Below are 14,542 nucleotides of genomic sequence, written 5' to 3' on the forward strand. Positions count from 1 at the left end.
GTCCATAGTAAAACTAGTTCATAACATGTTCAGTGTAAAAAGGTAAAAATATAAAATGTAAAATATTCATAATAAAGTTAAGATAAAACGACAAAAGGCAAGATGAATGACGGTTCAAAGTTTCTTTGCAAATTAATTTTTAGTGGTCTCTTTTCTAACTAAGGTCTGTGTAAAACACGATGTAAAAAGTTTATCAAAATACACTAAAACAAAAGTAAAGCAAATAAGACATAAGTATAGATATATAACCATCCTCCCTGACCTGGCCTCGAACCTAGGTCACTCTTGGTATGAAACCGGAGGGCCAGTACTAAACCAACCAGGCCACGCAACCCACTAAAATGATTGTGCAACTAGGATCTAACTAGCTCCATAGACATTACCTATCTACTCATTTTTTTTGTTAATCTTTTGAATATGTAAATATATATTGGTGGTTTTTCTAAGTACTATTGTTGGTAGATAATTTAGCTTTGTGACATTGTAACGAGCTTTTCTGAAGTATTATTCTTAACATAAGTTACCACAGAGGTTTTCATAACATACATGTAGGACTAATATATATGTATATATGTATATATATACATATATACATATATGTATACATATATGTATATATATCTAAATCCATCTATCTATATATATGCATGTATGTGCATAAATATACACACACATATATATCATATATTATATACAGGGCCGGATTATGACCTTTTGGGGCCCCTAGGCTAATTAAGTTACGAGGCCCCCTCAGACGGAGCCACTGGGGCCCCTAATCTCAAATAAACGGCTTCAAACCGGGGCCCCTTCTCTCAAATAAAGGGCCTCAAACAGGGGTCCTTTATCTTATATAAGAGGCCACAAACAGGGGCCACTTTTTTTTTTAATTGGGTTTTCAGACTCCTTGGCCTCCTTTTGTAAAGTTGAAATTCTATTTTAAGTTAAATGAATTATTCAGCAATGCAAAATATCAAAATATTATACTCATTTAAGAAAAAAAATGTATATTTGAAGATCTTTTAGCAGGGCCCCTCAAGCTTGGGGCCCCTAAGCTTTAAATATATATATATATATATATATATATTACAATTCATACCACACACACACACACACACACACACACACACACAGACACACACACTAGAAAAAAAAACAAAAAAAAAACAGAACTTATTTGAAATGAGACTACAGTTTCGAAATCCTCCTTCAGGTCTGAAGATGGAATCCAGGTGGATTTCGAAACTGTAGTCACATTTTCAGTAAATCTTGATTTTTTGGCACTGTTTTTTTCCTACCATACATATATATTGTATAATATGTATGTGTGTATGTATGCAGGCATGCATGCATGCATGCATGTATTCATTCAAATTCGTGCCATCATCGATGCAGTGTTTTACGAACTACCTGGCGCTATGTTGACATTATTTCAACTAGGGTGGTTGACCCGAGATCCTTCCCCAGGGGAGTAATTGGTTAAGTAATCCCTGTTAGTGGTTTCCAACCCACTATACTATCTACACTAAACTTCCTTTTACTTACCCAATGTATACAAATCCGCATGAGTACACACACAAATCACACAAATCGTGTGTGTGTGTGCATTCAATGACACATATTGCCCACGCGTGTGCACGAGCACGTGCGCTGATTTGCCTATATTGGATAAGTCAAACCTAGATATGGTAGTGGGAGAGTCTACCGTAGATATGATGGTGGGTTGAGAACCATCAATAATGATTACTCCTCTGGGGAAGCATCATTGGTCAGCTACCCCAGTAGAAAGACACTGTCACCTACATAACGTCAACATGGATTATCAAGCATCGCATTAATGATGGCACGAATATGAATGAACACACACACACACACACACACACACACACGCACGCACACACACACACACACACACACACACACACACACACACACACACACACACGCACACACACAAACACAAACTGAAATAGAAATCGAAAAAGGACAATCTTTTTATATTTTTTACTTTTCTTTTACATTTCTTTTTTCTTATTGATGAATAATATATTTGTTATTATCATTAAAACCATTATCATAATTATTATCATCATTGTCATTATCATTGTAATTATTGCAGTTATACCGTAATAGTTGTTTTTGTGGTAATGATAATAATGACATTAGTAATGATAGTAATAAATAATAACAATAAGGATAATGATACGGTTATCATTGCAGTTATAGGAATTGTAATTTTACTAATAATTATAATAATTATAATGATAATCATTATTGATCATTATTATGATTATAATATGAAAATAATGATATTGTTATTATTATCATTATTATTAATATTATCATTAGAACACTGGTTATTATTGCAATCATTCTCATTGTTATCAAAATTGTAATGATTTTATCAAAATTATCATTATCATCATTATCACAAAAACTTTATATTTGTTAAAATTATGATTTTTGTTTTCAAATGAGACAATATTTCGTTAGATTTTCGCTCTTCGTGATTTTTTACCTATATTTTTTTTTTATATTTGGACACTATTATTATTATCACAATCATTATCATTAGTATTGTCTTCATCATCATCATTATTATTGTAATTATTGCAGTTATATTTTTTGTAATTATACTAATTATCATAATTATAACATTAATAATAATAATAACAGTAATAGTAGTAGTTGTAATATTATTGTGTTATTGCAGTTATAGTAATAAGTTTTATAATTATAATAATAATCATAAGAACCATAAAAATTATAAGAATAATAATCTTTATTATTATTATTATTATTACCATTATTATTATTCTTGTCAATAGAATACTGGTTGCATTTGCAATTATTCCCATTATAATGAAAAAAAAAATATTGTAAATGTACCATAATTAGGATTATTATCATTATTATCAGCATTATTGTCATGAAATCAATTAATATCATTATTATAATTATGAATTTGATTATTCCAAGCATAACCACTGAAAAAGTGCACTTTTTGTATTTTCCTTTGTCCTCACGGGATTCCTTAATTTTATTATTTATCATAAATGGACATTATTATAGTTTTCAAAGTTATCGTTATCATTATCCTTAGAATACAGGGTTATTGCTATTATTTCCATTACTATTAAAACTATCATTATTATAATCCTATCATTATAATCATGATTACCATCATTACCATCCTCAATACTTCAGGTATTATTATTATCATTTTTACGTAATAATTATCCCAATTATCATTTATAATGTAAAAAATGTTTTTTTCTTTTTTATATAGATCTCTGAAAAGCCAATATTTTGCAAGAATTTGACATTTTCTACTCTATTTTTTATTTTTACATATTTCCATAATAAATAGACATTATAGGTAAAATACAGGCTATTACTGTTATTATTCCCATAAATATGAAAATTATCATTATTTTAAACATTTTATCATTATTATGATTTTCATCATCATTAATTCAGTTATTTTCATTATTCTCATTTTTCTGCAATTATGATTTTAAATTGAAAAAATGACTTCTTCGAGTTTTATCTCAGAAGTCAATGTTTTGCAAGAATTTGCCGCCTTTTCGAGTTTTATTGACTTTTCTTTTACCACTTTTCGTAATAAATGGGCATTATTAAAGTTAATATTATTATCATTCTTACCATTATTGTCATCATTAGCTCTCATTGTGATTATTGCATTTACGATAATTGTTCCTCCAATTACAATAACGATGATAATAATAAGGATTATAATAATTGCAATAATAATAATAATGACTGTAATAATAATAATAATAATAATGATAATAATAGTAATACTATTAATATTAATAATAATAATAATAATAATGATGATAATAATAAAAGTTATTATTATTATTATTATTATTATTATTATTATTACTGCAGTAAGAATACAGGTTATTATTGCTATTATTACCATTACCATTAAAATTATCATTAGCATTATCAATATTATTATTATTATCATTATCATCATCATTATTGTTCTGAATAATTCAATTGTTATTATTTTCATTACAATCATCGGGATCATCATTATTATTATCACGTTCATCATTATTATATTTATTAGTATGACTATTGTGGAAGTTTGGAAAATTATTATGGTAATTATAATAATAATAATTGTCACAAACATACCGAGAATATTAACAGTAATAATAAAAATAATACCATTAATAATATCATAATGATAAGAATAATAGAAATAATAAAAACAATAGAAATAATGATAATAAAGGTACTAATAATGATATTAATAATGATATGACCAAAAATAATAATTATTATAATTGATATTATTATCGTTATAATTTTAATTAGAATGTATGTAATTATTAACATTATTCCCATTATAAATAAAATTATCCTTATTATACTTTTATCATTATTATCATTATCATCCTTATTATTATCATAATTAAATAATTATCATTATCATAATTTTTACGTAGTTATTGCCCTAGTTGTCAGTTTTAATAGAAGAAATAGCATCTCTGAAAAGCTCATATCTTGGAGGAAGGTGCCGCTTCTTCGACTTTTAGCGATTTTTTACCTGTTCATTCTCAATATTATTAATATAATGTATTATTTGTATTATTAATGTCATCATATATCATTATTACTATTCATATCCTTATCCTTATCATTAGTATTATCATTACGACTATTGTCAATATTATAAAAATTATTGTTATTATTATTATTATTATTATTATTAATGCTAATGTAGTGATTGACTTTACTGTTAATCTAATTAATTAATTACTCTTGCTAATTAGGTCATTAGCGTTGCCACCACCTGGTTAGTACGTCCAGGAACAATGTTGCGTGCACTAAAGGGGAAGACGTGTAGAAGGGTTTAAAAAAGATAAAAGGAAAGCATGTATGCAAGAAAAGGAAAAATGACCTTAATCAACAAGAATATGGTAAGCGTGTTTTAACTCCGAGGGGAGTGCGTGTCAACCTTAAGGGCTGATAGAAGGTGGTCAATTACTTGTCACAGGTAGCTAAGTTACGAATCATTTGTCTCAAAAAAAAGGTTAAGTAAAAAGAAGAATTGAACTCGCGAATTAAAATACATTTATTAAGAATCAAAAAAATGACATTAAAAACATGAAATAAAACATGCCTGTAGTATCAACTAGACACAAGACCACAGGTAAAATAAAAAAAACACAACTGGGTAAAACAAGAACGTAGCCTTAAAAATGACAAACACATTAAAAAGATGCACTCTGCTTCAATTAAAAATTAAGAAATCCTTAAGTATCCCACCTTACTGCCGTTTAAAATCCGTGTCCTTGCGACCGCAGGGGAAACCCAAAATCACACCCAGAGCTTCCGCCGGGTGTACATCGGCCGCTCTTAGACCCCCTGCCTCCCCTGTTCAATTCCCGAGCTATATATAGCCGACCCCCAGCAAGGATAGAATGAATGGGCTAGTAAGAAGCTCGGGAACGAACTAGCAAGTTTACCCCCCTAGATGGCGTGGCAGGTTCCGCCGATAAGAAGGTGGCTCATTAAAGTTGTGGCTTCGTTAAAACCCTTACTCCCTATTATTAAAAGTTTATTTTAATCCTAAAAGCTTTAATAAGAAAAGAAAAGGGAGGCAACTCTTACCAACTTTGTTAAAATAGGAGTGCATAGTAAAAAACAAAAGAAAATGGCTTTGGTTCTTGTTAAGAACAAGATAAAACAAGGATAAAGTAAAATAAATACAAACAATAAAAATACATAAAAATACATCCAATACATAATAGGCGGCATCATCATCCACGTGCGTGCGCGGTCTTTCCGTCTCGCGATTCAGGGGAGACTCGCATATTCTCCGCGCTCCGGCGCGGCTGGCTTGGTATGGGTCACTACACTAACATTAATATTATCATTGTCATTATTAATATTATTATTAGTAGTAGTGGTAGTAGTATCATTATTTTGTTATCGTTATTATTATTATCACTTTCATTAAAATTTGTATTATTCCTAGTACTATTATTGACATCATCATCATCATTACCATTACCATGCATATAATTATTGATTAAAAACTATAATTTGGGAAATAATTACGTAAAATTTATATTAATGATAATAATTGAATTATTTATAACAAGAATGATGATAATGATAAAATAATAAAAATAATGGTATTTTTTATAATAAAAGGAATAATAGCAATAATAATGATAATGATAATAATAATAATGATTATTGTAGTGTACGGCTGCGCACTCGCCGACTCTAAGGTCGATCTCGCCTGGACAGACATCGTCCTCGGGCGCCGAGTGGTTGAGGCCACATGCCTGCCTCCTCTACCACGGAACAAAAGACGTGGGGAACTCTACGATGCTGCCATTGACTGGGATGAAACGTCCCGGCCTCCGCTTCCACCGACGATGCGGGCGCACTCGCTGTGCACCCGCACGAGGCTGGTGCTTCACCCGCCATTTACGCCTCGCCCACGTGACTCTAGTGCGACTTATAATCCGTGACCAAAGCCATACGAGCCGCCAAAAGACAGTGTTACGAACTATTGTGAACATGGTTATAAAAATAACCAAAGAACGTATTTTAAACCAAGTCTCGTTACTTGGATGGAGTTGAAGTCTCCGAGAAAAAAAAAAAAGATTTATTTATTTTCTAAGTCCAATACCGTAGAGAGTTACTGCCCCAAATGCACAATTTCCACGCAAATTGTACATTGCTAGTTTTCCTATGTATTCTTTCCTTTATTATTATTTTTTTTTATATTCTATCTCTTTGGCGACGCTTCCAAAGTGTCAATATAACCCCTGAAGAGAGTAATAGTTGTTACATATTTTGGCTGTTTGTTTTTCTCCCCCTCTCTCTTTTCATGGTAGTTCGGGTCCTTTGGGTTGTTTGGACTACCGAACTATCGGGTTGGTCTTCCAAAGCTTTGCCTATCTTTTTCTTTTCGCGCCATGCTTATGGGGAAGACAGTTCGGTCCTGACTTCTATGCTGGACAGTGGTTCCGCTCCCGGTATTGTGCTCGCTTTGGATTTACCTTGCTGTGGATTTGCCTCGCTTCACGCCAGAATTAACGAATCCGTGATTTGTTTTGCAAGATAAGTATTCTTATGGTTGTGTGTGGAAGACACCTGGTCTCTGTTGGACTTTGGCGTGTGTCATGCTGCATTACTACTTGCAGGGTGCACTCTCTTCCACAAAAACCCAAAGCAGCCCTTTGATCACAAATTATCAGAGCATAAAAGGACCACTCACTTAGAAGGAACACTGCTTGAGGATCCGTACCTCCAGTGTGCCATTTCCTATTTTTAAGCTAAGTTATTACTTAGTTGTTTTTTTTTGTTGTTGTTTTTACGATTGGTTGTTTCTTTGTTTCTTTTTCCTTTTCCCCAGCTTGAGGATCCGTACCTCCTGGGAGAATCTTCCACATTCTCGCCCGTATTTTAAGGGCCGTTTCCGCTTATCTTTGCCGTTCTTTTGTTTATTGTTTTTACTTTGCCTTGGTCGATTCCTGCCTGACCTTGTGGGTGTTCAGGCAGTCTTCGTGATATGACCTTTTGGTGTTTTATTGTTTTACTTGGCTTCCGCCGCTAAGTAAATTTCTTTGTACAAGTTTTTATCTCGTTAACTACACAAGTGTTTTTATTCAGAGTTCCTCAGCACTATTCTTTTTATGTTAATCTCCATTCTGGGTTGGGGATTAACTTGTTTAAATTAGGGTTAGTGTATTTTTTTTGTGTGTGCTTGTACTTTGATTAAAAATACTTACGAGTTGGGACGCCAACTTAGGGGTAAATGTTCGTGAGTTATTTTTTTTAACATCTGGTGTTGATTTCCACGTACATCACCCCCACTGTGATTAAATTGGTGATGTACGCAACTATCAATTTCTCATGACTGAATCATTTGTAGACCTCCCTAATGAGTGTAACCTTTTTAAATAAACATCATACCGTCATAGAACTTTCACTCAGTCCCAGTCAGGAAAACAAACGACATCTGTGTTAAGTTCTGGTTTTGACTAAAGCTGAATGCTTAACGTTCTTGGACTTGGGTCTCCTAAACAGCACATTGCTGGTTACTCTACCTCGCAACCCTGAAAGGCTGTAAAAAGGCTAGATGAATCAGAGTATATTAAGCTGATATTCTAGAATAGATCATAACTTTGCTACACCTGGGTTCCCACTTCCAGCAGGTGGATGCTCAATCCGAAGGGAAGAGGAAGAATTCTATGATCTTGCTTTTTCTTCCATACACGTCCACGCAGACGCTCAGCCTACGCTATCTCCCTTTTCACATTTACACACTTACACATCCAACATTCAGCACACACATTCTGTATTTTCCTTCCACCCTCTTCTCATACAACATTCACACCCCCATACACAACACACACGGTTCCCGAACCTACTAATCGGGTGGTGGCAGCGTGACGTAGGCCTGGAACCTTACATCTGTTCACTGCAGACGAATCTTTTCCTGAATAGTTTTATTCTTATTCTCGGTCGAGCCCGAACTCAACCACATACATAAAAATCTACTTGGTCTACGCCCCGCTACAATTATATTGTTATCGTTATCATTATAACTAATATTTTTATTAATAAAGATTATTATTATTACAATTACATGGATGATTATCGTATTAATGATGATATTGATACTAATAGATATAATAGTGATGATAATGATTATTATGATGATAGTGATGATCATAATAATAATAACAATGATAATAACAATAATATCAATTTATTATGAGAAAAGATAAAAGTAAAATATCCCTAAAGTAAAAAAAGCAGCCAATTCTTGTCAAATATTGTCTTTTGAGAGAAAACTAGAATAAATCATTTATTATATTAAGCAAACTATTTTATGTTCTCATTACTATGTGACTATCTTGCAAAGATGCTTCATATATATGCTCTAGTATTTGACCATCTTAAATTCGCATGTGAAATTGTGCACTGCATGATTTTCACACGAAACCTGACAAATGACAGCGAACTTAAGGGGAATTATTTATATTTCTGATATAACTTTATTACAATTTTGAACAACACATACTTTGTCAGATACATATAGACATATGCGAATAAAATAGCCTAAAATTCATTCGCGGGAAATACACCTACAAAGTTCGATATTACATACTGAATTATAAATCGCAAAGATTTTTTAGTTTTGACCGATTCTTCGTTTACTGTTTTGATAATCTACATGCAACAGAGAACAACTTTGATATATTCACATAAAGTATACTCTAAGTATTATTGCAGGAAAAGCTTAATCAGATCTCCATACTAAACACGGATTTACGCGAAACATGTACTATAAGATAAAACTAACCAAAGTGTACGTATTACGCACAATCCCCCTTCTCCCCTCCCAATCCCCCCGCACGTGTATACCAGTGGCTTCTGTTTATCTGACTGTCTGTCTTACTGACTCTCTCTTTCTATGTTTGTCTGCTTTTATTTCATCCAAAACGGAGCAAGAGAAACTCGTTGATCAGACAGCATGGTTAAAGCTGGATGTAAGGCTCCGTAGACAAACAAAAAACATATGTCTGAGAGAGAGAGAGAGAAAGAGAGAGAGAGAGAGAGAGAGAGAGAGAGAGAGAGAGAGAGAGAGAGAGAGAGAGAGAGAGAGAGAGACAGAGAGAGAGAGAGAGACAGAGAGAGAGAGACAGAGAGAGAGAGAGAGAGAGAGAGAGAGAGAGAGAGAGAGAGAGAGAGAGAGAGAGAGAGAGAGAGAGAGAGAGAGAGACCGCAACAGAGAGAGAGGCTGTTCAGACCGGCATCCACAAAGAGAACCCTCTTGAAGACCTCGATATTGATGGGATCATAAGAGTCCGATTTCTAATTTTCCAATAGACGCGAGGGACTTCGAAGCTTAAAAGGACTCCTCCCTAGAAGTGACTCTGATCACCCCGCTGCCTTATAAGACAAACGAGTGAATTACCTATTCGTCCTCTCCCCGAATTTCCAAAATAATCTGGAGGATACAGACTTGTATCTCTGACATCCTGTTTATGTGAAATTATGGGGCAAATATTAATAGACTGATCTACATGATTGGCGATAAACTATATTGTAACCTCTACGTTTTTATGAAAAAAAGGGAACATCTGATTGCCTAATTCAATGTTTATCAAACGATACAGTGAAGCGTAGAGTTTTTGTTGGTTTACAGGGAGCCTTTGATAAAGCCAACGGAGAATTGATTATGTATGAGCTGACAAGGTTAGGCGTCACGGGAAAGTTGCTAAAGTGGATTGGTGACTATTAGTGTATGGTTTCAAGGATAGCCTTTGAATAGCCTCAGAAACATACCTCAGGACGTCCAGCAAATTATATATGCAGATGACATATTGAGGCAAGGGACTACACCGCGTAGTTTACAAAGGGCACTGAATAACTTTAGAAAGCTTGCTCAAATTTCTGGATTGATTATCAATAGAGAAAAGTTTCAAAGCAAAAAAAAAAAAAAAAAAAAAAAAAAGGGGGTAACTTGAGACTAGTGTTAAATGAAAACAGGTGGAGGAAATATTGACATGTAAATGTCTGTACATTAGCTTTACTGAATAAAGTAAAGATGCTGAAGTGAATCATATATTAAAATATCTTAGACCTTGGGCAAAGGATGCTGAGCTACATTACGCTTGGGTTTACAGTAATCTTGTAATCAACACATAACTAAACACCCTCACTTTTCTTGGCTACTGGTACAAATGGTGCACTCCAATCTCAATATGTTACCATAACCTTGTTTCTTCTTGTCTCCGGATCTCCTGATCCACCGCTGCTCTCAGAGCATAAGGAATCTATCTCGGAGCAAAGAACGTAGGTTTTGCATCAGGTTTTAATATGAGTATAGTCTTGGTATTTTTCACTGTACCCGTTCTTCAGTGAATATGCTATTGAAGTGACTCAAAACCTCCTTTGTGGTTTTCCCTTGGCTTATCATTGTAAATTTGATTTTTTTTTCTCCCAGTTCAAACGAATGCGGTCTAACAATTGAAAACCATATAAAGCAGCCTACGGGCTAGTACAGTGGTAACGTGTCGGCCTCTTATCCAAGGGGTCGGCGGTTTGAAGTTGCGGGTAAGGACTGAGCTAAGTCAGCACCAGCTGACACACGTTAGCGAGTCGACATTAGTCGACACAGCCCGGGCTACCCTCATGGGCATTCTTTTAACTTGTTACAACTATATTTTTAACAACTTGCTCCTCATACAGTCACCTTGGCAGATCCTGCAACTGGAGTTCTTTTTCCATTATAATCAGTTTATGTTATGCCAGAACTATGAATTTGGTTACCAGGAATCTTAAGAGCAATCTCCCAGGACTGATTTCCAAAAACTTACATCAATCTTTGCACATTTTAATAAGCTTTCAGCGGATACCAACAAAATTTAAATCGAACAAGAACTGTTTGCGAATAGCGGTCATTTTTTTTTTTTTCTATTACGGAGAAAAGATTGGAGATGTTTCAATTCATTTTCTGTGCATTTCCTTCAATCAGTTATCATCTAATTACCATAGAAACTACATTCATTTATCTTTCAAATGATGCTTATTGCATGAAGATTGGTTCTCATTGGTTCTCAAGTTATAGCAAAGTTTAAAAAGTAACCCCATCAAAAAGGAAAAAAACAAAAAAACGATTTTTGAGAACATGACCCAATCCAATGTTATCATGAGTATTATACCATTTATATTAATGTTTTCATACGTGTGGAAGTGTTAATAAGTTTGTGCATGTCTGTATGGATGTAAATATCCACATGTGTACATATAAACATAAACATGCACACATGTGTACATTCATGTGCATATATGTACTAATTTTAGTACACGTGGGTAAATGTGTGTACATGTATGTGTAAACATGTGTCTATGTGTACACATGTGTTCATGTGTACAGAAAGTCTCTACGAAGGAAAAGCCATGTCTAATGGGCATTTTTATTTTCCTTTAATTCCCTTATTTTCCTTGGATAAAAAAAAAAAAAAAAAAAAAAAAAAAAAAAAAAAAAAAAAAAAAAAACAGGTCAATTTCTGCGCTTTTCCATTAGCTTTCCAACGATATGAACAAATCTTACATCGGATGTAAACTGTTTAAGAATAGCAGGTACAGAAGCTCGAGAAATTCAGTTTCATGAAAAGAGAGACGAAAATTGTGAATATTTCTGTTCATTTTATGAATGTTTTCTTCAATGAAAATTTATTATTTAGTTATAAAACTACACACATTTCTCTTTCAAATGCCGCTTTTTACATGAAGAAGTCTTGACTGGTTTCCGAGTTACAGTATAATCTAAAATAGTACCTCTGTGTATGGTATCCTCAGCAACATGATGCATTCATAAACGCAGTTTTTGTTTGACTCAGACCACTTGTATTCGTGTTTTCTAGCATCTACATGTGCTTACATATTCATACATGTGTATGTGGGTGTACAAGTGCAATCGCGTACATATGTACACGTATGTGCACATGTATATAAAAACATGTGCATACATGTACTTGTGTACGTATATGTGTGTACATGTGTATGTACATGTATGCACATGTATGTGTGTACATGTGTATGTAAATGTATGCACATGTATGTGTAAATATGTATACATATCTATAAATGGGTGTACATGCATGCACATGTGTACAAAAGTGCAGAGATAACCAGAAACAAGCGGTTTGTAGTTACCGAGTGACCTTGAGGTGTTACATTATTTGTTGGAAATAACCGTTTAGCAAGCGTTCACATTTTGAAATATAAACTCAACACTGCTTGTTTCACATGAAGGCTTCTTGTCTTGATGAAATGACACAAACCGATTATTTATATTGAAATCTTTGCTGTGCGTAGAGTCTCAGCGGGTGGCAGAAACATAAAGACTCTCGGGAGGCCCCCGTGCGGCCACCGGGACCACGCGGCCGACATACACATCTGATCAAACACGTCGCGTTCGTCTATTTTTCGAGATAGAGGCTCACCACTGGTCAGACATTATTGTCGAATCCCAAAGTTACATATATGAGGTTTATGTCAAACGCGAATCATGTATACCATATTTTTTAAAAACAAAAACAAAACAACAACAAAAAAAAAAAACAGGAAAACTTTAATTTTTTAGATTTTGCTTATTTTTTTCGTCATAAAACCTTCAAATGGGGAGGAATTTGTTATAGTAATATACTTTCATCCTCCCTTGACGAATTTCAGTAGGTAATGTCAAAATGTTATAATTCAGCTCCAGAAGAGGATAAATACAAACGTGTAAAAACTGCTGACACCGCACGAGAGCGCCTTGGACTCACGACGCCGGTCACTGCCGAGTTTTTCTTCGCGTGGGGTATTCTACATTCGTTCGTATACGAGTGTGAAAATGGGTATAACTCATTTTCGGCAAATCCAAGCCCCCCAGACTCAACTACCCCCATCCATAAGCTGGACAATTATTAGAACCACTAGACTTATGCTCTTCTTTACCACACCTATAGCATCTAAATTTAGTGTTCTGCCTATATGACATTTCCTGGGAATGCCTTGTACTTTCTTGCCTTTCAGGTGTTTTTTCCTTCCTCCACTTTTGGTTGTCTACTTCACCCTTTGATTTATGTACCAGCGCTTTTGTTGAGGCAGTTGTATTATGTGCCTGTGCATTAGAAGCTTCCATACTACCAGCTATTTGCATTGATTTATCTAATGAAATATTCTTTTCATTCAATAGGACTCTCAATGCCTCAGAATGACATCGATCGATAGTGGAGTACGCCCTCTGGAAAAGTGCCAAACTCACATGTACTAGCCAAATGTACAAATCTAAGTACAAATCTACTTACTGGTTCGACTGCTTCTTGCATGCAACTATAAAAAAAAAAAAATCTTTCTTAACAGACATTTCGTACATTGAGCGCGGCAACTGCGCCTGAATAGGTAGTAATAATGGAAGATTTGGGCAATTCACAAAATACACTTTGTATCTCGTTTCCTGTAGCATTAAGGAATGCCAGCTTCTTCCTACGATCATCGTCGGTCAGTTCTAGGAATATTTAAAAAGCTGCCATCCATCTTTTCCAATTTCTAGCAATTTCTGCCATATCTCCTTTCGTTGAAAAAATTCTGGGTGGTGCATGTGTCATGTATGAGAGTGTGTATGTATGAGAGTCAGAGAGGGAGAGAGGTGTATGAATATATATATGCATATATATATATGTGTGTGTGAACTGCCTAAGTCCATATTTGTGAGTAGCAAAAGACGTGTTTGCATTTTCCGTTAACGGGAATACCCCTTGCAAAGATCTAATTCTGTAAATTACGTTTCCTTCTAAATTAACACCTCATCCATCCTCGGCATTGTTTCGGAATCGAAAACGCTCACGGCGTTCAGAGCCCTAAAATTTACGCAAAAGCGCCATGTATGATCGGCCTTTTAAATTGGTAAAATGGGTGGGCAATAGAGATATCGATGGTTCGATAACGCCTAAAGCGATCATTCTATTTTTTCATCAAAAGC

This window comes from Penaeus chinensis, chromosome 33, assembly GCF_019202785.1.
Source record: "Penaeus chinensis breed Huanghai No. 1 chromosome 33, ASM1920278v2, whole genome shotgun sequence".
In the NCBI taxonomy this organism is placed as follows: Eukaryota; Metazoa; Arthropoda; class Malacostraca; order Decapoda; family Penaeidae; genus Penaeus; species Penaeus chinensis.